This window comes from Grus americana, chromosome 1 (genome assembly GCF_028858705.1).
Source record: "Grus americana isolate bGruAme1 chromosome 1, bGruAme1.mat, whole genome shotgun sequence".
Taxonomy (NCBI): Eukaryota; Metazoa; Chordata; class Aves; order Gruiformes; family Gruidae; genus Grus; species Grus americana.
Genome location: NC_072852.1, coordinates 32,685,400 through 32,704,123, shown reverse-complemented (window position 1 = coordinate 32,704,123; position 18,724 = coordinate 32,685,400). Strand labels below are relative to the sequence as shown.

The 18,724-nt window shown below is 35.9% G+C and overlaps 1 protein-coding gene across 3 annotated transcripts in view; it reads right to left on the bottom strand.

Annotated features, from left to right (window-relative positions):
• Positions 1-18,724, bottom strand: part of CNTN1 (contactin 1) — a 263,603-nt gene that overhangs the window by 232,460 nt on the left and 12,419 nt on the right. For all 3 annotated transcript variants that reach the window (XM_054811869.1, XM_054811813.1, XM_054811784.1), the window contains exon 2: positions 7,565-7,646. The gene's annotated coding sequence lies outside the window, so the exon portion shown is untranslated. The remainder of the gene's footprint in view (positions 1-7,564; positions 7,647-18,724) is intronic.

Below are 18,724 nucleotides of genomic sequence, written 5' to 3'. Positions count from 1 at the left end.
ACAATCTTGGAGGGAAATTCTCTTTCCATATGACTCTTGAGCAGCACCTCTATCTAACACTTCATCTGTATACTTCTGTTGTCTCTTACATCTAAGGATCTCAGAGCTTTTTGCCAATATTTATTACACTTCATGGCAATCTTGTAAGGAAAGAAAACAACCATATCACCCTGTGATAAACAAACAATGGGAATGTTGTAAACTAAGACAACATTATAATGGATTTGAAAATATTCCAGTAAAAAAAAAAAAAATCTAGATTGCTTGGTGTTAGGGTTTCTTTTCCACATAGATTACATTAATTCTTTTATATATAGTTTTATGCTTCTGAGAAATTAAAAGTTTTCCAAAACTGATTTTCTGTTTGGACTAACACAACCACTATTCTAAGTTTAGTGCTTTTCTGCCTAGGTCTCAGCTATTAGGCAACATGCTACTAGTTTCATTTTCTCTGCCAATATACTCCCATAAAATATTATAGGAAGCCACATATGCCAGGGCCAGAGAAAGAAGTTTTGAGTGATACAAAATGTAGCTAACTCTTATGGACAATAAACCATAAATTATACTTTTAGCTTCTTGCAATAGCAAAACAAAGCAATGACAGTATCGCTAGGACATGCATATGAAAAAGATTCTGTGACCAAAAAGGCCATAGCAACAGTTTAGTCTGATCTGCTGTATAATACATGTCACAAAGCATCATCAGCAATTCTTGCATCAAGTCTAATAACTTGTGGTAACACTAAAACACAGCTTTTATAAAATATTTCATCTTGGTTAAGGTTAATCTAAGAGTAAATAACCCTCATCTTCAAAAAGTATTTTTTACTGTATTTTTACTGCAATTTTTTGCATTTGCAAATTCCACCTTTATGGTCCTACTGTATCTTTGTCAAATTAAAAGGCTCTCTAACAATAGTTATCTCTTCCCAGTGCAGGTAGTTACAATCTTTGATCAAATCACCTCTGAACTCCTCTTTATAAACTAAATAAATTGAGCTCCTTAAGTCAGTCACTGCAAGGTGTATTTGCTAGACCATGAAGCATTCTTGCAATGAGGTCTGTGCCTTCAGTTCTTTCACAGTGGTGAAGAAAGGGAAGAAACGGCAAACCATCGGTCTTTCCAAACTCCATTTCTTTTGCCTTTATATGTGAAAGAACTATAACAAAATATCTACATAATTTTCTAATAAAATTAACATTTATTATTTCATATGATAGATAAATGAATTCTGAGACTTCTTGTATGGGTATATGCTACAGAAGTGGCACATCAGCCAACACATACCATATTATCACAGAAAAATCTATCACCTCTACAGTGCTCCTGCCTACAGATACTCCAAAACAAATTTCCCAACTCTCATGCTTATTTAAGGGCCTGGAAAACCACAGTGCAATTATGTCTATCTCTTCCTAGTAGCTGTTATATTCTTTCATTTCTGAATGAACTTCCTAATTCTTTATGTTTAATTTCTGAAATTATTCAGAAGTTGGACAAAGACACAAGAGGTAGTACTTCAAAATTCCCCATTACATTTTAAAGCAAAGACAGAGACTACCAAAATACACAAGCAAAATTTATAGTACTTACAAGTATAACACCCATGATGTAGAAAGTAAAGCATTAACTAACCACAATCACTAAATATTTAGACAAACTGTAACTGCAACAAATGCCTATGTGAAAAATGAATTAGAGGCAAAATAATCAGTCAAAATAAGAGAGACACCTGCCAGCTGATCAAAGGGCATTTATGTGTAAGGAGATTTAAGATTTTCATCTTAGTAAATATTCACTCAGAATATACAGGAAGATCATTTTAAAATAAATTTAAAAAAAAAACCAAAAACAAAAGACATGTTAGGAAAAAGTTGGAACTTCTATTTGCCTTTTTTTTTTCCCCAAAAAGCCCCCATTATTTTATATTAGAATAAGCTTCCAGAGCATTGCAGGACTTGGCAATAATTATGGCTATTATGTATGTGGGCATTTTTTTCTAAAAGTATTAGAATACTATACTAAAATTAATCACTACATAGAAGCAAATACAAACACTCTTCATGTTCTGCTTCTTGGTAATTTTTGTCATTACTGTTGCTAACACCAACCCAAGCAACTCTTGACTCAGACAAAAAACATAAAACTGCTAAGATGCAAAACACATCTCTGATTTGGGTGAGAAAGGATTATTCAGTTACTAGCATCAGGAATCAATCCCAGTAACAAGAAAAAAAAAATACTCAGGTGTGCTTCGTGGGTTTTTTCCTTCGCCCATCTGAGTGGTATTGACATCAAGATTAGCACATCTGTTTTAGAGGCTAATTCCTATATAACTAAACTAGACAGAGAGCAATGGAAATAAACAGAGTACTTCCAATCCAGAATGTTTCGTTGCTTCCACTGGCCTACAAATCTCATGTTAATAACAGTCTGCTATCAGCTTATTAAACAACCATGTGGAACTCTAGCCATCTGCATTAAGTGGATCTATGTGATTCTTGTCAAAGGGGCAGGATATGCAGGGAATAGTCATTCAAGAAATGTCCAGCTTCGGTCTAAATATTTTAACTTAAACTGTCTTCCCCCTACGCTTTGTTCTAAATATTGAACAAACCTCACCTCCACTGCATAGCAAATAATGGTAGGACAGCTTTAAATACTGTTAAAACTTCCAAAGGAATGGTCTGAATACTTTAATTAAACTTGAAAAAGAATACTGATGGAATAGCTTTTGAAATTGCTGACCAAAGGAGTTCAAACAGTAGTATGAGCCTATGAATTATACTTACCCAACGAGACGATATATGTTCCAAGCATCTATCTGCTAAACCAGATCATAAAAAATTTGTTAAGGTGAAATAATTGACTAACACGCATCTAACTGACTAAACCCCATCAGTATTATAGATACCCTGATGATTTCAAAAAGGAACCACCAACCTGTGAAAATCGCTCTCTGCTTGTGAAAATTTTTAAGTGCCTCAGCCAGCTTCCATCTTTTTTCCCCTATTTGTAAAATATATTGTGAATTATTTATCCAACTTCTGGTCAAAAGAGAATAGAACCAGCGTGGAAGGAGAATATCAAGGGATTGCTCACAGCCTCTTTCATGAGCTTGTATACACAAAATCAAAGTAGGAAAACCTAGCATCACTGGATCATTTATGTTGGAAAAGACCTTTAAGATCACCAAGTCCAACCATAAACCTAGCACTGCCAAGTCCACCACTAAACCATGTCCCTAAGCACATCTATGCATGTTTTAAATCCCTCCAGGGATGGTGACTCAATCACTTCCCTGGGAAGCCTGTTCCAGTGACTGACAACCCTTTTGGGGAATAATACCCAATCTAAACCTCTGCTGGTGAACTTGAGGCCATTTCCTCTCATCCTATCGCTTGTTACTTGGGAAAAAAGACTGACACCCACCTGGCTACAACCTCCTTTCACGTAGTTGTAGAGAACGATAAGGTCTCTCTCCTTTCCAATTTGCAAAGCTCAACTTGAAGCCTTACAGGTTACTCTGCTTTCATGACCAAATCATTTGTAAAAAAACAGATTTGGTTTCAAGTCACACTGAATAAGTCATTTTACACACACACACACAGACAGAGAAAATAAGTATTTTTAAATCAAATTATTTTGTTATTTTTGACAAAAAATATCACATTGTCCCTCTGATTTTCTTGGGCTTGAACCTTCAAAATCTAGTACTTAATCCAAAAAGTGTCAGACGAACTCCGTGACATTAACATCACATGAATATACACTCACACACACTCTTCCTGTTTAACAGTGCCCATTGAATTATTTAACTTTTGTAATAACTTTAGGATTACTGCTATTTAAGTAATAATTACATTTCAACACACAACACATCATATTTCTTCTCTGTCAAGAAAATCCTAAGGCTCTTTCATTTAATAGATTTATGGAGTATTAAATGCCATTAATGAAGCTCTCTTTAGTTGAAGAAAAAGAATCACATTTCCACAGGATTAGCAAACTTGAAAATGTATTAAATCAACAAAAGCATTAGTCATGTTCATCTACCTACATCTTTTCTAATGTTTTTTGTCATGTGATGAAATTCTTAATTCACCATTCATTTCCAAAAGAAACATGAATTACACTTTTGTGGCCACATTAAGTCATCATAACATTTACTTTATAAATGTTGCTTTATTAATAAGCACTTAGCTGTATGCTTGTATGGAGCCAAAATTAAATCATTTTTGCAGCTGTCAATGTGCCACACAATTCTACAGTACCAGATAAATTCATAATCACTTTGCTGATTGTCAGCAAAACTACAATGGACAGTATTATCACTGCTGGCAAACAAATGTCACAGAGTTCTCTGAGAGCTGCGCTGTGCCATGACTGCTGCATGCAACACTGGCAAATCATATTTCTAGAACGGTTAACTACTACTCCCAGGCCTGTCATTCTATAAAGTATCCTATCAAGGACTGAAGGCCACATAAAAAATTAGATAATTGGCAATTAAAGCGTTGGGAGATTGTAAGTGGTTCCGTTGTTACTAGGCTTGATCCAAGTCTGAAAGAAATCACTGAAAGACTCCCCCTGATGATGCACGCTGTAAATAAAGCTATTAAAATAAATCCTATTCAAGTATAGGCCTGAAGTTGTGTTCTATATTTTATACATTTATAACTACTAAGAACAGCAAGTTGCTACCACTTATCAGTTTTATTTTTAGCACATATCCCTCTGAAATACTTAATTAGGTAATCTAATGTGCCACTTTACTATGACATTTAGCTGTGCAGAGACACCCATAAATGGCACACAAATTAAATGCATAGCAAGGCTAAAGTATTTTATGACACTTCTCAATTCAAAAGACACAACAAACATCAACCAGTTCACAAAATAATCAAATACTGACACTCCAACAATAAACTAGGGCATCTAATACAACTGGTGATTAAATTAACAGGAACTAATACACCAAAAACGTCCATCATTGCTGCCCGTGTCATTTCATATCTTCTTTGTCTTTCTCATCCTTTTTCATTCTTCTTTGTTGTGAGCAAATGGCTTATTTTAGGGGTCATCAGGGATTCTCCATGGGCACACTCAATGTTTGACCTGTTTTAAATGCTAGTGCTTTCACTTAGAATGTTACATTCTGGAACAATTTCCCCAGGACCAAACAGCATTTTTTCTCTTTAGTACCCATTACATTAGGTCTTCCTGAGTAGTCTTTGTTCAAACATATGCTTCAAGGTCATTGCTTTAGAAATTCTTTTTACCCTAAGAAAGTGGAAAAGTTAGTGTGACCTACTTCACAATACTTGATTGCTGACACTGCTTTCAAATGAACATCTAATTCATAAGATTAATGATACAGCTGAACAGTTTAATGGGATATGGGAATTATTTACCCTGAACTAAATGGGGAAGAAAAAAAAAAAAAAAAACAAACCACCCCACACTCCACAGATACACAAAGGAGAGGTGTGTGTTACTGGGTAAGGGAGGTGAGGCATGCATGAACAAAGCCTGGAACCTTGTTATTCCAAAATGTTCATTTGTAGCTTCCCCATAATTTTTCTTAGGCACAGTTGTGCAGGCTAACAGGATTTGCCTCCTCCTTAATATTAGTGTAGACCACCAAGATCCCTATGTGGCCCTGTCCACATTACCACAGTTCTTAACCTGAAGATGAAGAAAAACCAAAAGCATTAGTTTATGGCAAAACCACCACCAATCTGCCTTTGCTGAAAGACATTCTTTCATAACAAAGCAACACTTGATTTTATGGTACCACTTCTAAAACTACTAATGTGAACTATGTAAAATTACAATTGCAGCATATTTACAGTATCTAGGTGCATTGTTGACAGTAACATCAGTGTGGCAGCATGGGAGAAACTGTTGCTTAATTGCTCAAGAATTTGCCCATAAGCCCAGGCACACTTTGCAGCTATTGTTGAGCCCCATTCTCCTAGACTGCCTTCTTAGCAATTAACCCAATTAAGTGAGTTTAAAGTTAGCTCATGCATGTGAGCTAATAAAAACATTTCTGATGGTGGAATAGGCATCTGCTGTTATGCACCTATATTGTCCTCAGTTTCAGTGGGATTTAGTTTGCTTTGAAGTTTTTCCCAAAACTAGGATGATAACTTCCTAAATCAACAGGATCACCATCTGTAGCTCTCCAGGAGCTATACATTTCCAGGATAGTAAGCCCTAGGCAGTGAGTGTTTGACTTCGAAATAAACCACTGAATTAGAGAACTGGGGGAGGGTGTGGGGTGGGAGAACAAGAAACTGAAGTGGAATTAAATGACCAAGTACAACCCTATTTTATCCACAAATATATGCATAAATCTTATGACCAGCATGTGGGCAATGAGCTACACTCCATTTGAGTTGGAGACTATTAAGGATGCTTGATGCAGTCTAGGACTGTGCTGAGAAAAGAGATGTGGTCCATGCAGATCAGAAGGCGGCTGTTCCTTTTTCCTCATTTTGCCAAGCAAAGTGTATGCTTGGCCATCAATCTCACTGAATCTAAACACTAAGTAACATAATCAGTATAACTATATCTAGTCATATATATAATGCTCCCCTGTTTGCCTTTGAATACAGTCTGTAGAATAATGCAGGACCCAGTTACTGATAAAAGATTTCCAGAGTAAAATACAAGAAACATGTTCAGAGGGATGGGAAAGGAACGTTGATCAAATAAGATTTTCCATGTGTCACTTTTCCTAAATCTCTGGCTAACTAATACAATACTCAGCAGTTTTTTAACCTTGGTATGTCCTTCAAGTTACTCTACATTATTATGGCTGTGTCTACACTAGGAAATTAAAGACACCCTGAACCATATTACCTGACACAGAGGTCAACTGCTACTGAATAGCCCAAATCCACACTACTGCAATCCTTTATACAGCAGAGCCCAAGCAGCCACAAACTATCTCCTGGGAAATGGTCTGGGACCATGTTAATTCCTGAACTATGCTCATCATTGCTTCTGCATGTCCCAGCAAGAAAACCTTCTAACAAGTTAGCAGAACAGACAACTGAGTTCCCGAGCACAAGAATATTCCCTGTCACTCTTCGATTAGCATAGTACCGATACAATGCAAGTGTCCCCAAATTCAGCTCCAGCAAGAGGTATGAAGACTGAATATTACTCCTACACACTTAGATACTGGGCAGAACCAGTATTTCAAAAATCATGCAACTAATAGCTTCTAATTCTTACTGCACATTGGTAGCACCTAGAGTTTAAATGTCTAGATGCTACTTGTGAAAATTACATTTTTTTCCATTTAAAACCACACTTTTTTCTTTGGTTACTCAGACCTTTGTCTAATCTCATTTGTAATATTCAAATGCTCATCCTGCTGTGTACATCAGAGGAACTGCACACACAAGTTCAAATTCACAGCAAGGGTAACCATAAAGAATTCAAGATGCTCCTCTTGATCTATAAAGCCCATTATAATTTTGAACATTATATCTCCCCAATGTGATCTCAGCACATAGATGCTAAGTGAGTTTGTACGATACTCACCTTGCTTCAGTACAGTCAACACACTTGAAAAGGGAGATGCTCTTGCTGACAGTGCTGAGGTTGCCTTAAAGCTATACAGCATCTGGAAAGAATAAGCATACAATTTTCATATGACAAGCATACAATGGCCATATGAATTCTTAGTTCATATGAAAAAGAAGCTAACATTTGAATTACTAACTGCAATGGCTTTACAAATAAAGAACATTATCAAGGAAGAACCATACATCTGGACCCCCACATCAAAGTCACTGTGCTCTGCGTTCACTCCATTCTCACATGTATTGTTCTCAAGGTACAACAGAAGTCATTCTCTGGTTCCAGACTACCTTCTCTGTTGACATTAACATCCATTCACAGTCGTATCTTTACAAGAGAACATTTTTTTAATCATAAAATGTCACTTCAAACTCAACAGCCTTTTTGGTCTTTCCAAGGCAAACCCCCAAAATAGTATGGATGTTAGAAAGGAGAATCAGTAAGAAGTATTAATGGGAATCAAGCTATGTTTTCAGTCACCAGCAAAGCAAAATAAACTAACATTTTGAGATAATTATTGAAGTACTTTGCTGCAACTTGAACCTCACTTATGCAGGAAACCATGATGACTTGTGGTTTGTAAGAGCTAGTAAGAGCTGGCATATCCAATGGAAATATTGCAATCTTCAATGTAAATCCAGACAGCACTTAAATAAATAAATCCAACTACAAAACAAAACTTAGATATGACAAATAGGAATAGAGCAAGCTTTTTTTTTTTCTGTAATATTTTTTACTGTAAGAGTAGAGTTACATTGCTGTTGAACAAAGTGAAAAAGCCCTGCGTCAGAATGAAATAAAAATACACTGTCAGAACCTTGTTCTACACAGAAATCAATCAATCTTTAGAAGGTAACATTCCATGTTAGTTACTTCACAGAAACGGAGAAAGACATTCAAAAGATCAATATTATGCTGCTACTGTCATGAAGTTTACATCACATTAAAAAAAATAACTAAATTTAGTATGGTACTTGCTTTTATTAAAGATAAACCAGTTGATAGTAAGTCAAGTTTGACATGGCATTTTTCAAAAAAAAGTTTAATTCTCTCTTAGATGGAGGAATATGACATTCCAACATTGCACTGTGACTCATCTACTTGACCAGAATGCACGAGAATAATTTCCCTCCATTTGTAACAAGCAGCATACTGAGGCAATTATGATCAATTTAGCTGTATCTCCTGTCTTACAGCTCCTCTGGAATGTTCTTCTTGAGGAGTCTTTTTTACTAGAAATGTCACAGGGGCAATGAGAGGAAAAAAAGTAGTAATATTCCCTGGATATTACTCCACTATTTGAAGCATTGATTATATGAAATTAAACTACAAAATGCAGCTTATGCAACAACAACAGAAAAACAACCTTGCCTGCTAAAACCTTGAACAGCCAGCAGAACTCTATGAAACCAAACCACTTATTTAAATAGATAGCTATTTTTCTGCAGTAAAGGTTTGGCCCATATCTTGGCTATAATGGCGCTGAAAACACTAATGGCCCAGCAGTTACAGAATCAATGTTTCTCCTAAATGATAAGGCAGAAAAGGTTGCAGAACATTTACATGTAACAGATATTAATCTATACAATCACTCAGTTCTCCATTTCCATGGCAACCATTAGAGAATAGTTTTCACCCTGAAGGAATTTTTCTTTCACAGTATTACTGGAAAACTGCCATTGGAACAGCATTGGTTATTTGTTGCCCAGAGCACAGGAAATTCAAGGGCAGGTGTAACAACACTCTAACCTCAAGAGAGGCCAAGCCCACTGACCCCAGAAGGGAAAGTTAGGCAGATCTGCATAGCCTGGAGTATCTAACCCCATATTGCCATTCACTTCCCTTCCCCTTAAAAATCCCACAAGTGGAAATAGGTCCACACAAGTTAGATTCATTTCACATGAATGAGACTACCATAACAAAGAGGCAACAAATTTGAAAAAATGGAATTGATTCATTGTAAGAAATACCTGGTATCACCTAACAGGAGACTACAGCCTCTGATTCGGAGCCAGTTTGTGTAGGACCCCCGAGAGGAGAGTGCTGTTGCAGGCAGCCTGCAGCTGCCCAGCCCCGCGGGGGGCTCTTGACCATCGCACTGGTGCTCAGGATACTTGGGGAAGTCGGATGCCGCTCAGCTTGCAGTCTGGCCAGTCAGCCTGTGAACTGAACAGCCTGAAGGAGCAAATGTTACCCCCACAAATAACACCATTTCTGCCACCGGTGGGAATTTTTCATTCTTCCTTCCTCACATGATTCATTGACACTTTATTAGCTTCATGATTTCTGTGTAATAAAAGCCTGGCTTAGTGACCCAATCTACTTCAACTGAAATACATGGCAAAAAACTCCCATTAATTTGGGAGAAAAGATTGAAACCACGCATATCAAAGCATGTAACAATTCCAAAAAGAGTTTGTGTCCCAAAACTGTATTTATGATAGTACAGAATACAGCAGTCCATCGTTTTTGGGGGTTTTTTTAGTAATCACTATATAGAGGAGCTGACAAAAACAAGAAAGCTTATGAAACAGAAAATGTATAAGGCATAAAGCTTGCTTGGCACTACTTGGGAATGACTCAAACAGCACACTATTTGCACATAGGATATTTAAAAAAAAAACCAAACCAAAACCACAACACAAAAAACCCAATCGTTTTTGTAAATACGTGCTTTCAGTGCATTTAAAGGAGTTGAGACTTGCACAAATATTAAAGAACTGTACTTCCAAGATGAAAAACTGTCATTTAATATAAGATTATTTTAAAGTAGACAAGCTGTTCCTAGGAAGTTTCCTAGGAATATGCCCTATACTCTACTAGAGTAAAATGTAGATCTCACAGGCATCTTCCTTAAGGACACCCCCCAGCGCCCCTTCTCCTGAAACACCTCCCAGATTTCATCCTACCTCTTGAAAGCTTTCCCATAGCCTCTCATGGCCTGAATTACCAGTGCGCTGATGCCTGCCAGCAGATCAAACAAGACAGGTAACTATTCTGTTTCATTCAACTCAGGTTAAATGTTTCCCAAAGAAAATACGAAAAAATTGGTTCATCAGACACTCTACAAGAAAGGCCAGCAGACAGGCCTACTTATTAAAGCCAATTGTGATATTTGCATATGGCAGAGCAGTATTTAACAAACCAGTGCAGAATCTGCACTCCAATTTTTTGAGGCAGATCAGCAGCTTTCATTAGGAAACAGGAATCATAACTACAAATTATTACTATTCTCAGACTGAAGAGGAAATGAACACATCAGTAACATGAGCTTTTAACCCATAATCCTATTATTCTATTAAAAAAGAAAACAAATTCTATTATTAAAGGATCATTTTCCACAACTATTCAAAACAGCAGGACAGCTCAAAGCAAGGCACGTTATCATGCTGATATGCTGTTTCATTAGGAAGCATGCGTATTCTAATCTCTTGCCATTTATGTGTGATAAAACCCCACCAAATTTCTATTAGTGTGCTGTAACCAGTACACTACTACTGCAATATGTGACTCCTAGTATCAGATGTAACTTCTAGCTTGACACTATGACAATATAATAATTTTATAACAAGCATAAAGTGATAATTCAGATATACAAACTTGCATTTAAACATGGTAGTGGCAGTCAGTAAATACTAGCACTACTTATTATAGGTACTTATCTACCAAATAATGCAATCATCAAAAAATCTTTTGTCACACAGTCTACCTGGTTGTGAAGGTCAGCATCTCTGGCAGTTGCATCCACAGCAGTTAAAAAAAAAAAAAAAAAATCCAAACAAGCCAATAAAAAAATTGCAAATAAATAAAGAAAACCAGCTACAAGAATACAAAACAACATTGCTTCCCCATTGCCTTAGACTGGTTTAGCACAGGTAAATTAAGTTATCTGTGTGTGTTTGCTCTCCATGCTGGAATACAGGATTAGCAGTATGCAGAGGTCTTTCTTTTTTTTTCAAATCTTCAAATTTCTTCCCCCCCACCTGCTTAAACAAGCTTCCATTATTGTCTCTTTGATTCTAAGATGACTTTGGATGATCAGATAGAAAATTAGCTGATATCACTGTGTGTTTAGTAAATTGTCTTGTTGCTAGGTGACAATATACTTCGGTGAAAATACATGTTTCTTTGACATGCCTGCTACCTGCAACAGCAGATAGAGAATGTCAAATCAAAATATTTACAAGTTCTCACTTATAAAAACTGGAATGACTAAAAATTTTAAATCTTTAATAATATATATTGACATTTATCTAAAATGAGCATGTATGATTAGTATCTTTTGTTGACCTACAAATTTATTATGTGAAAGCATATTTGTCAAATACTCTTCTGCTCACCTTTTCCTTACACCTTTGTCTTACTAAATCAAAGTGAAACATTAAACTATCACTACGACAAAGATGGGAATAATTAATTATTTTTTCAGTCAACTAATTTTTATGAATGTTTTATTTGATAATTTTATGGTACTTCTTGCTAAATCCCACAGGAACCCACAAACAATGTCTGTAAATAGAATTTAATTTCTCAGCACTCAGTAGGACAGAAATGTATTTCTAAGGAGCCATCAGAGCTATTGCCTTCCCCTTTACTAAAAACCACAAGCTGAGTAAATTTCAAAATGTTCCACACAAATACTTAAAAGGAATGTAAAATTTGAAGAAAAATATTTTAATAATACCATTATGCATCCATTTTGAATCAATGGGAGATGTTTTGTGCCTCAGGACTTCTAGACTCTCGGTTGTGCAGACAGCTCACTCAAATTTACTTGTATCAACAAAAATAATTTAAGCATTCCAGAAGGGGTTTTTTGTTTGTTGTAAGAGATATCTGAGAAGCAAAAGAATGGTTTTGATTAAAAGATGTAATAAGTGACAGGGTTTTAAGTGATTTCTAGTGCATTCTTCCTAGAATTTACCAAGTCATTAAAAAGGTGATCCGTTTTAAAAATTAAACTCTTCAGAGACAAATAAACGAAAATCAATTCCACATCCACACACAGAAAAAATCAAGGGTAAACCCCTCTTCTGTTTGACTAGAATCATACACAAATTCAAGTTGAAACATCATCATCACCTCTTTTTGCATGAAATCCAATCATGCAAATATTTAATCAGTGACCTGTCAAACTCCACCTCATGACAGTATCAGCACCAGCAAATGATGCCCTGAGGTTTCAATATGCATTGACTTTTCTATTACTCCATTTAGCGATAAACTCAGAAATAGAACATAAAACATGACCTACTTCTTCCATCTTACAGTTTTCATTTAGTGCCTCTAGTGATAACCAGAAGACTACTCTCCAGGGGCCACATCAGCATCTGAATCAGAGGGGGAAAATGAACACAATCCCCAACTCTCAACAGTCAAAGCCGAAATTCAGTCCCTGAGAAAAGAACATCCTTGCACATATTGTACAGGACAACCATCTGTCCGAATGTGTTGATAGAGAATGCTCTTGTTTGAACAGCTACCAAAATCCCGAAACAGAACATAAAATTTACTCAAAATTAAACACAGGGAGTATTCTAAAACTACCAACCTATTGCATTATGAAAAAAAAGAAGAAAAAAACCAAACAAATCACAAACCAGCATTACTTATGAATTTAAACTGAAGTAGATCTTCTTGTCATCAAGCAATGAAATTCAGTAGAGTTCTTCCTCCTTTGCATCTATGATAATTATTCAAACTTTGTTCTATTTTTTGACTCTGTTTACACCTTTCAATAGCTTTAAGTGCTGGGAAAAGGGAAAAAATAGGACTATAATAAAGTGCATCAACAAAAATAGCATGCTTACAAACCTCCACCCAAACATCTAAAGGCGTTACTTGGTATATCACTCATACAAGGACCAGAAACCCGTATCAAATGGGTTCACAGGAGATAAAACACTGTGCCTGGGAAGATAACCAATACAAGCACTGTCTTTTGGAGATTATCTGGTGAGACTCTGTGCATGTCTGTGAGCTAAACTAAGCTACAGAGGCAGCTGAAAGGAGATAAATGACACTGGCAAATAGTTTCAGGGAACTCGCTTTTAAAGGACCATTGAGATTCGCACCGTTCAGACAGTAATTGTGGGGTCAGTGTGTTCTTCCCGATTCTCCTGAAAGTGGGTTTTTTTCCAGCCAAGGACTCAGAGTTCTTCCAAATTAAATGGTGCAATCAGGTACTTCCATTAAAATATGGAAAAAACCATTAAACTGCAAGGAGGTTGGCATTTTGAGAAAAAGAGGTTGGCATGGTTGAGTCTGTTCACATTAAAAAGAAAAAATAAACTAGACAAAATAAACTAGACACTCAAAAGCAGGGAAAAAATAGCCCCTTGCAGGGCGACACTTAAAAGCTATTCTTTGTCACCTTCCTCTTCTGCTGCTCCTTATATGAAGAATTACATCGACTAACATCATACAACAGTTTTAGAAATCCTGTCCTAACCTATCAGTATTTAATAAAACCAAGATATAGTTAAGGTGATTACTTTTTAAGTAGGAAACAACAACTTTTAAATTTTTCAGGAGCTCATCTACTAAAAAGTATATAATTACTCTCTGCTTTTTTCTCATAATGAATATATTGCTTCAGTGGCAAGCAACAGACAAAATCATTCATTCATTCCCTTATCTATTAATATATTTCAATAGTCAAACTAACTCAGAGAGCCATGAAATGGGTTTGCAAACCTTTGTTGAAAATGCTTTACTTTTTCCACCCCAAACCTTACTCCTTTCTAAACATCATATTCAATTCTACTCCAAATGAACAGATAATCTGAGTAAATACAATTTCTGCATCTTTATGATAGCAAAAAATCAGAATAAAAATCCTTAGGATTAATAACTTGTATGAAAAGAGTTAGAAGAAAGCAGAATGACTACATTAAAATGAGGAATTGCATTATCAGCAACAGAAGCTCAAAAATACTCCAAAATGATCCAAAAATTAAATGCTACCAAAAAACCTCTTCCCTTGTCACTCCCAAATATTCAGCCCTGTGTTTGCACATCGATCAATAAAGTTTAGGGGAACACAAGTACTATCTGGTATTTGACAGCCACTACTTTTTCCCTTGAGTGTCATTAAGCAGTAACAATATAAAAATGGCTGAAATACTTTAAAGCTTGGTCTTTACTCATTCTACTTTAAACCAATGTTAATTTTAACTATTTAGGGAGCCAAGAACTGTTACATACAAAGTAGCTATCACAGAATAACAATAGCCTTTTAAATTAACATCACAGTAGTCTTAGTTAAGCATTGTTTACACAGCCTTTCGGTAGTCTATAAAGTAATAAATTTAATTTTTACTTACTACAAATTGAAGTATTCAAATATTTATACATAACTTGTCAATATTAACAGTGGTGACAAATTCAAATTGTTAGGTTACATTACCATAATCATTCAGAACAAAAATTATAACAAAAGAAGATAGACACAGATATTAATTTCCTGCAAGAACACAGGTTTTAGTTAATTTTAATTAAAACTAATTGTCTAATTTACTTGCAAGTTCTTAGAAAACTATCTCAAGGCTCAGAGTCATAAATATGCTATTTAAAAATACAATTTAGTGATTCCTAAAGAACCCGAATTAAATTTTTTTAAGAATGAATGGAATTCACAATTCACTGTAGAGTACAAAGTATGGAATGCCTCCATAATTACTGAGCTATTCATCACATAAAATTGACAACCCCATATAGTGAAACCATCAAGTGAACACTCTGCAGCCAATATGCTCGAAGGTACATATCAGAGCCAAATGAAATGTTCAGGTAATTAAGAGTCTTGAAATTAAATTAAAACATTGCTTTGTGTTGGAATCCATATCTAAAGGATATATGAAATGTTAAGCACCCACAGACACCAAAAAGCAGAGAAATAACCAACCTGACTTATACAATGGTGAATCCAACTAGCTTGATGTCTGATGTCAACACTCACAAGAGATTCAGTTTTTTCAAAGGTGAAAAGCACAACCTAACTTTATCCACATTCTGAAGTGCTTGAGATGCTTTAGCAAGCATCAGAAATGAAATTTATCGGATCAGAAGCAGCATTTAAAACTGCTTCTTCAAATATAGTTATTCCATTTGGAGCCAAATCAACAGAAACTGAGCTAGTAAAAAGACTTTTTCAAAGCAATAAACAATTTCATCCTCGTTCTACATATCTATCCATGGAAAGCAATAGGGTACTACATGAGAAAATTCAGAGATCTTCTGATGAGATATGGCCATTACAAGTTCTGTATAATTTAATGCAAACACTGGCCGAAAATCTATACAGGTACCCTCAAGCAGCTAAGGCAGTAGGTTACAAGGGGATCCTCTTAGGAGGGGGTTCAGATATTGTTCAGGCATGCAGAAATATATGAAAAGAATTTTATGTAGTAAAAGTAGTTGATAGAACAATATTGAATAGCATTGACAGAACAGTAATTGTAGCGGTCTTACATTTCCAAGTCAGATCTTTTCAACTTACTTGCAGTGAACAAACAGTACTTTGAGAGCTGTCCAATTAATAGCAGCTTAAAAGCTGAATTAATCTACTCTTTTGTGGACAAAATAAGATGTTATGTAAATTACCTCTCATCGTCAAAGTTGTCTCCAGATAAAGCTCATTAAAATCAGTTTTATGTCAGTGCCACTCCCTTGACGTCAGCTACATTATTCCCAATGCATACTTCCACATGTGTAATTAACGCCAGATCTAATAAGCACCTAATCACAGTACAAATCCATAATGTTTTCTCCTATTTCTTTCTAGGAATTGTAAGACCTGCCGAGGATGCAATGTACCTTAAAGTCATGGTAAACCACTAGATTTAACTTCTTTCCATTTTCAGCATCAACTGGAAAGCTTCACAGTAACACAAGCTTCAAGAGTAGAATTTAGAATTATAGAATTTTGGTAAAACAAAAGTTATTAATATTTGTGATTGAGAAAGTGGAAGTACAATGTTGAAATAAGGATGACTTCTGCAGAAATACTTCACTCAGTTATAATAAATACATTTGCCATTGGAATTGCATAAAAGAAGTTAGAGAAAATTTTCATGAAATGCATTTGATGTAACATGTTTTTCATTATTATTTTTATAAGAATTGAAAAATGGGATTAAACTTGGTCCCACTCCATAGAAGTACATTAGAATATAAAAAGAAAATTCAAAATTCAAACTGATAATGGTTCAATTTCAAATGTAAGACTAAGATTGAAAGAAAGTTGAGAAAAATGTTTTACAGGTCAATGACTTCCCATGGCACTTTCATGCTGAAGTACCAGTTGTCGAAGAGTTGTGTTGTTATAAAAACCCTGTCGCTGAGAATTTCTGTAAATGGACTCTACAGGTGTGGATGAGTAACAGTCACCAGAAAACAGCAGGCTAGAAAGAGCAAACCTACACGTCAAGAAGAAGGGTGTAAAAGTCTACCAAACACTAACAAGCTCTGGAGACTTGTGGTCCTGTTGCATTTTCAAGGAAGGAAAGAAGCCCAGGCTCTACTGAGCACATGTAAGGCCAACCATGCTGGCACCAACCAAGGGCTGTGCGAGTCAGACCACATCCGAGGCGGCAGAGGCAGCTGTGCTCCATCAGAGGCACCAGGACCGCATGTGCTGCTGAGGTAACAAGGGACCCCGTGAGGAACTCTGCACACCTGCCTCGAAGCCCCAGTCACGCCGGTGCAGCTCTCCCTGTGAGTAAAGAGCTGGGCTGGCCTCCACCCGGGTGGCTGTGAGCGACTGCGTGCGTGGCAGTGTCTGCGTGATAGTGTGTACCTCTGGGTGTGAGAACACTGGGAGGGAATGAGACAACGTACGGTGTGAACAATTATCTGCTTTTAATAATAGCTTGATTCTATTCATAATAAAAGCTTAATTAATAAAAAGTTGTTTTAATAAATTTTCACTGGGATCTGTCTCTCCCTGACTCACCACCCTGTCAGGGAAAGGAGAATTTACAAGTGTGTTTGGATGCTCTAAATGAGACCAGGACTCAATCTCCTACGCACCCTGACATGCATTACAATACCTGCAGAATAATGTATTTTTTTTCAACATGTGGTTTTGTTCTTCATACAATTTAAGTTTTCTCTGAAAATCTACTCAAATGTTTTTTTTAAGAGTTGGAAGAAAAGGTACTACAAACTCCAACACATTATCAGCTCAGATCTTGTATCTGATGCATGAAAGGACTCCTCTAGGCTCATAGAATGCCAGATTTCTGTGAATTCTGTAATTCTGACTTGAAGTGCTCTGATTTGTACCCATACACACTGCCAAAATCTTCAGTAATTTTTAAAAGCAAGATACACTTTTAAATGTCTTTCAGCAGTAATATCCTGCAAAACAACTCACCGTTAACTCTACTGTTGCTCCATCAAATAAATAAATAAATAAATGTAACTCATATTACATAAGCCTCATTGCTAAATCATCTGTGAAGTCTGAACTGGCAATACTCCTAAAAAATATAGTATTGACAAATACAATTCTTATGTAATTAACAAGCTTCAAGTGATATTAAAATACAACTGTACTATACAAGTATATTTACATAGCTAGCTATATAAAATATAAACAAAATAAGTTGCATAATTGCTGTATCAATGTTTTATTGCTAAGAAGTGTGTGTGGGTTCTTCCTTCAGATGAATAAGACTATGATTCTCTGACCCAAAGTAACAATAGTAATATAGGCTTAAAAGGAGGGAATAAAGTATTGGCACCAAAGGTCTATAAAATTAGAATACAAGATGCACGTCAAGTCAGACAGCGTTACAAAGAGAATCTAGCATTTGCTGATACCACTTTCATGATAAATCCTTCCCAGTCAGAAACACACATAATTACATTGTTTTAAACAAAAAGTAAAGACAGAAGTTGTATTTTACTAGAAATTCCTAAATGGCTTCAAGTATTATATAAAGAACAATTATTCATCTTTCCTAATAATCATGCATTTCTTGAAAGAAAATTCCTTGTACCATGAGTTTAAAGGAGGAGCTGGAGTGTTCAATGAGGAAGACACCAAGATACGCCTATGCTTTCCACACATTCCTTAATGTTTTTAACTGTACCATTTTCACTTTCCAGTCTTTC